Here is a 6,835-nt window from a genome sequence, read left to right on the forward strand (position 1 = left end):
TATAAAATTTACTCTTCACTTACTCTTCAAGATTTTCTCAAATTATTTCTTTTTCTATTATCTCAACGTTTTAAACTCTTTAAGATAACACTAAAATTTAAAATTCCATTTCCTACGTGCAATCGGGCTGCTATCTCTTCAAGATTTTGCTCCTAAATTTTTTTCATAATATTTAAAATATCAATTATTATTTTTTTCATAATATTTAAAATATCAATTATTTTTTATAAAAATTACTGTTCAAAATTTTCTCAAATTATTTCTTACTTTTATGATCTCGGTTTTTTAACATCTTTAACACAACACTGAAATTTAAAACTCGAAATTTTCTCAATCGGATAACCTTTCCATTTCCTACCTGCCCACAGCTATATTTTCAAGATTTTGCTCAAATTATTTCTTTCCTTATTTCGTTTTTTCAGCTTTTTAAACTCTTTAAAACCATACTGAAATTTACAACTCTTTTCTCAATCTTGCAAACTTTCCATTTCCTGCCTCCGATCCCGCAGCTATCTATTTTGTACTATTTTAAATTCTCAGACACCAAATTAATCTTGCAAACTTTCCATTTCCTGCCTCCGATCCCGCAGCTATCTATTTTGTACTATTTTAAATTCTCAGACACCAAATTAATAAATCCTTGAGATAAACTCAAAACCATAAAGCTACGCAAACTAACTCTAAACGAAGCTACACGAACCGAATCGAATTTTCATCGAATTATTCGATGTACGAATCGAATTCCCGAATTTCCGTATTTTTTTGTCCGATACGGACGAATTTGGTAGCTATGCTCCAAAGTATACCATGCGCTCGAACATACGATTCTGTCGAGGTACTTTATTATCGCTGAATGGTCGTTTTAATAGGACTAATTTCAGGCCAATAATCCAGCAGAGCCCCTCATTCATCCGAATTTCCACTGTGATGTGACATAAAAGCTTGAAATTGAAAGCGTCTGTGACATGTGTGCAAGCTAGACTGGCATGTGTGCAAGTTAGACTGGCATAGTTGTATTTATTTTCATAACCTTTCAAATAAAATATTAAATCCATTATATTTCATAAGGGATGAGGATGGGGTCTTCCAGAGCAAATTGGCCTGTACCTTTTCTGGCGTACATCTTGCATCTTTGGATTCCAACGGATCAAACTCGGCGGCCGTCAGCTGATTTCTCTAAACAATAGAGTTCATGAATCATATTTGCGGATTGTTAGTTATGCTCGATTTTATCCATTATTTGATCATCAGAGACCATAAAGTTGTTAATGCTCTGCATATGGCTTGGATCAGAGAGCATATATTCAAACTTGTTCGTCTCTGCAGCTAATGCTGATTCCCCGTTGAACTCTTGAAGCCCAAAATAGGTCAGGCAGTCAGATGGAGAGGAGAAAAAGACTGCAGTCGGGAGAGGATAGATCGTTCAGATTCGACAAACACTCGGATAAAGTAGCCGAGTCTCCTCCAAAATAATGTGAATCTAGGGATATCTGATCTGCTACATTCCACATAGAACAGATGGAGTTTCCGGATTCTATTTCAAGAGGTTTGACATCTGCCCTCCCGAAGGCAGTGCGCGCCGAACAATCATGTGTAATGGAATCATTCACCGGTAACTCGAAGCATGACAGTGAGCAAATTGTACTTTCTTTAGCGTTGCATAATTTGAAGACTTCGTTTGAATTAGAATTACTCCGGCCATAACCGTTGCAACGATTTGGTCTTACCATGTCAGAGTATCGCACCGCCGTTGTTTTGACGGGGATGGTTTTGAGCAAATGATCATGTAGGGCAGAAGGAGGTTCTGAGCTTTTCTTCAGATTTAGCGTTCTCAAATTGGGTTGAGACTCGTTTGTTGGCAGCTGCTTCTTGCTCAGACGAGTGTTCCAGTAGTTCTTGATCTCGTTATCTGTTCGCCCAGGCAGTCGTCCAGCTATCAGTGACCACCTGCAGGCATCCATTTATATATTTACTTACATCGCACTCATCGTTTGAAATTCTATGTAAACATTCCAATCCTCCTACTTGAGGAATCAATTACCAAGGTCCACCTTCACGATACTAAGTTTCCAAGTTCAAACAACTCGCAGTTCTATATCTATGAAAACATGATCCTTCATGTTCTATATTTACCAAAATTTGAACCTATACCCTCTCCCAACTGAAAAACCCATAAATCATTGTTCACCGATTTTCCCCATACCGATTGCCCAGAAGGCGATGCAGCGGAACAATGAGGTCCTCTTCATCGGCGGAAATGTTCCCGCGTTTAATGTTGGGACGGAGATAGTTTGTCCAACGTAATCTACAACTCTTTCCACACCGCTTAAGACCTGCAAAACAAAATATCTTCAGTTGTTTAAACTTTCAATACACATTTGCATCTACATTCATAAAGTACTGTTATATATTTGTTGAGATTCACCTGCTTTTTGAGGAAGAAGTCTCCATTCACCATCTCCATGATTTCGGATGTAGTCTGAGAGAATCATATCCTCCGTTTTCATCCAGGCGCCTCGGTTGAGGCCTTCTTTTGAGCAGCGGGGAGATCTACCCATCTTGAATATTCTTCGCCTGTAATTCCACAGAGCTGATGATCTCCTCTGGCCTCCTCGCTTGGATGGCGGTTGAATGTATATATAGAAAGCACAATTCTCTCGGCTCAAAATGCCAGTGATGACCATGTGACTACTTCGGGGTTCCAGCCTATGACTTGGACAGGCACCCCTGTCCCTATAAGTCCACGCGCAATATTATTAAGGCACCTTTCCAAAAGATCAGATTTTCTAATAATATTGGAAATCATATGGGTATCTACTATCGTGGCATATTTTCAAACATATCTGGCATCGTCGTAAATTCGGAAAATACAAAACCATCGTTTTAGATTTTAATTCTCATGGTTGCATTGAAAAATACAAAACCATCGTTTTAAGATTTTAATTCTCATGGTTGCATTGAAAAATACAAAACCATCGTTTTAAGATTTTAAATGACTGGTTGAAAAGCCATGGAAAAAGAAACAACTATCATCAAAATCAAAATCATAAACAGATTATTAATAGAAATGTTTATATTATTGATGATAACATTTTGGCCATCAAATTTAATGTGAACATGAATCCATCACTAATATTTTGTGTGGGCAGTGAGAGAGGCTAGTATTCGAGGGACGTGACTATTTAATAACCAACCAAATGCGTTCCTATGTCAACTTATGATAGGGAGTAGGTTGAACATATGCTTCGTGTGAATCGTTATCAACGACTGTAGTACTCTGAGGGCAAAGAGTTGATTTGAATAACATAGATTTGAATATAAATTTTTTTAATATATATATATATTTATATTGTGTTTATATTGTTATAAAAAAAGTTAATATAAAGTTTTCATTACATGTTTTAATAATAAATTAACCAGCACAAAAAATCTAGCAACAAGTTGTATAACTATATATAAAAAGGGGACTTATAATGTGATAAATTTACATAGAGATCCATTGTTGTATAACTATATATAAAAAGGAGACTTATAATATGATCAAAATTTACATAGAGATCCATTGATGCTGGTATATAAATGTTATTTAATTTAAATATATTAGCTAGTTATTTGAGTAAACATGGTAATGGAACTTATCTGATGTATAAGAGTTGAGTAGTGTTAAGATGAGTACATATTCTGTGTTTAGAACAAATGGAATTGATTACATTGAAGTTGTGTAAATTTAGCAAATAAGTTACATATATATATTTAATCCACATGTAATTAAAAGATAAATTACTTACTGAATTTATGGTTTATATCCTTAAACATTATAAAATACTTAAATATAAAGAAATAAAATATAAATTATTATGTTTTTGTTAATATTAACTTATTATTAATATATAAATTTATTTTATTTTATTTATATATCTATTATATATTTAGTTTTGATAATGAAATATTGGATTTCAAGTTTTTTTCTTAAATATGGTATCTAAAGTATTATCGATGAATGATAATGTGTTTTATTTTTATTAATTCTCACAAAGATTATTTTAATATGGAAATCAACCATCATCGACCATGTTCCAACACTGCATTGTGACAAAGATTGTCTCAATATGAAAATTAACAATCATCAATCATGGTTAATCATGGTCAGCCATGGTCAATAACCATGGTCTCATTTTGAAAAAGATTGTCTCGATATGAAAATAAACCATGGTCAAACATTGTCCAATGTTGCACTGTCATAAAGGATGTCTCAATATCAAAATCAATTATGGTCAAGCATAGTCCAACATCGCATTGTGATAAAGATTGTGTCAATATGAAAATCAATCGTGGTCGACCATGGTCAACCACATTTATTTTAGGCTTTATAATATTTATCACTTGGGTTTAATATTATTCCCTTAGGTTTATAATCCCTTGGGTTTTTAGAATTAATCCCTTGTGTTTATAATATTAATATGTTGGGTTTAATATTATTTTGTTCGGATTATAATACCTTGGAGTTTTATAATTAATCCCTTCAGTTTATAATAGCAATCCCTTGGGTTTATCAATCTAAGGGTTCATATTCCTATGGTATTATATTATTGATATGGTTTATAATATTGATCCTAGGGTTTAATATAAACCCCTTGGGTTTATAATCATAACCAACCACGATCCAACGTTACTTTGTAACAAATATTCTCTCAATATGAAAAACAAGCAATGTCACATTGTTATAAGGATTCTCTCAATATAAAAATCAACTATGTTCAATCATGTTCCAACGTCGCATTATTTTAAAGATTGTCTCAATATGTAAATCAACCATGGTCAACTATGGTCACATTGTGACAAAGATTGTCTCTTGGTCCAACGTCACATTATGACAATCATGGTCATTCATGGTCAACCATGGTCCAATGTCACATTCTAACAAAGATTTTCTCAATATGAAAATCAACCATCGTCAACCATGTGCAACCATTATCCAACATCGCATTTTTCCAAAGGTTTCCTCAATATGAAAATCAATCATGGTCAACCATAGTCCAATGTCGCATTATGACAAAGATTATGTCAATATGAAAATCAACCGTGGTCAACCATGGTCACATTATGACAAATATTGTCTCTTGGTCCAATGTCACATTGTTACAACCATGCTCTAACGTCACATTGTGACAACCATGCTCTAATGTCACACTATGACAACCATGGTCAACCACGCTCTAATGTCACATTGTGACGAAGATTGTCTCAATATGAAAATCAACCATGGACAACCATGACCAACTATTGTCGAACCTCACATGTGCTAAAGGTTGCCTCAATATGAAAATCAATCATGGCCCACCATAGTCCAACGTAGCATTGTGACAAATATTGTGTCAATCTAGAAATCAGTCATGGTCAACCATGGTCAACCATGTTTATTTTAGGGTTTATAATATGTATCTTAGGGTTTATATACCTTTGGTTTATAATATTTATACCTTCGGTTTAATATTAATCCCTTAGGTTTTTAGTATTAATCCCTGTGTTTTATTATTCCCTTGGGTTTATAATATTTATATTAGGGTTTATATATCTTGGATTTATAATATTAATCATTTTGGTTTAATATTATTCCCTTAGGTTTATAATACCTTGCAGTTTTAAATTAATCCCGTGGGTTTATATTATCAATCCCTTGGATTTATTAATCTAAGGGTTCATATCCCTTGGGTTTATCAATCCCATGGTTGACCATGCTCAATGAGGTCAACCATGGTCACATTGTGACAAAGATTGTCTCTTGGTCCAACGTCACATTGTGACAACCATGGTCATCCATCGTCAACCATGGTCCAATGTCACATTGTGAAAAAGATTCTCCTAATATGAAAAGCAACCATGGTCAACCGTGCCCAACCATTTTCCAACATTGCATTGTGTCATAGGTTGTTTTAATATCAAAATCAATCATGGTCAACCATAGTCCAACGTTGCATTGTGACAAAAATTGTGTAAATATGAGAATGAATCATGGTCAACCATGGTCAATCATCTTTATTTTAGGGTTTATAATATTTATCTTAGGGTTTATACACTTTGGGTTTAAAATATTTATCTCTTGGGTTTAATATTATTCCCTTTGGTTTATGTTATCAATCGATCAGATTTATCAATCTAAGGGTTCTTATCCCTTGGATTTATCAATCACATGGTTTACCATGCTCAACCATGGTCAACCATGGTTAATAACCATGGTCACATTGTGACAAAGATTGTCTCTTGGTCCAATGTCACATTGTGACAACCTTAGTCACCCTTGGTCAACCATGGTCCAACATCACATTCTGACAAAAGCTATCTCAATATGAAAAGAAACCATGGTCAACCATGTCCAACCATTATCCAACATTACATTTAGCGAAAGGTTGTCTCAATATGAAAACTAATTACAGTCAACCATAGTCCAATGTCACATTGTGACAGTGATTGTGTCAAGCATGATCAACCATGTTTATTTTAGGGTTTTAATATTTATCTTAGGGTTTTATACCTCAATTTATAATATTTATTACTTCAGTTTAATATTATTCCCTTAGGTTTTTAGTATTAATCCCTTGCGTTTATTACTCCCTTGGGTTTATAATATTTACATTAGTGTTTATATACCTTGGGTTTATAATATTAATCCCTTGGGTTTAATATTGTTCACTTGGGTTTATAATACCTTGGGTTTTAGAATTAATCCTGTGGGCTTATATTATCAATCCCTTGGATTTATCAATCTAAGTGTTCATATCCCTTGGGTTTATCAATCCCATGGTTGACCATGCTCAATGATGGTCAGCCATGGTCA

At 34.0% G+C, this 6,835-nt stretch overlaps 1 pseudogene across 1 annotated transcript; it reads right to left on the bottom strand.

The window, feature by feature from the left end:
• Positions 1-923: 923 nt before the first annotated feature.
• Positions 924-2,620, bottom strand: LOC149264079 (transcription factor MYB3-like; annotated as a pseudogene). The gene is made up of 3 exons (XR_016250029.1): positions 2,426-2,620; positions 2,204-2,333; positions 924-1,947 (listed from the first exon to the last, which is right to left on the bottom strand). The product of XR_016250029.1 is annotated as a transcription factor MYB3-like (transcript).
• Between the last annotated feature and the right edge of the window lie 4,215 nt (positions 2,621-6,835).

This window comes from Pinus tabuliformis, chromosome 6 (assembly GCF_031772625.1).
Source record: "Pinus tabuliformis cultivar Carrire ecotype Pingquan chromosome 6, CPIR1, whole genome shotgun sequence".
Taxonomy (NCBI): Eukaryota; Viridiplantae; Streptophyta; class Pinopsida; order Pinales; family Pinaceae; genus Pinus; species Pinus tabuliformis.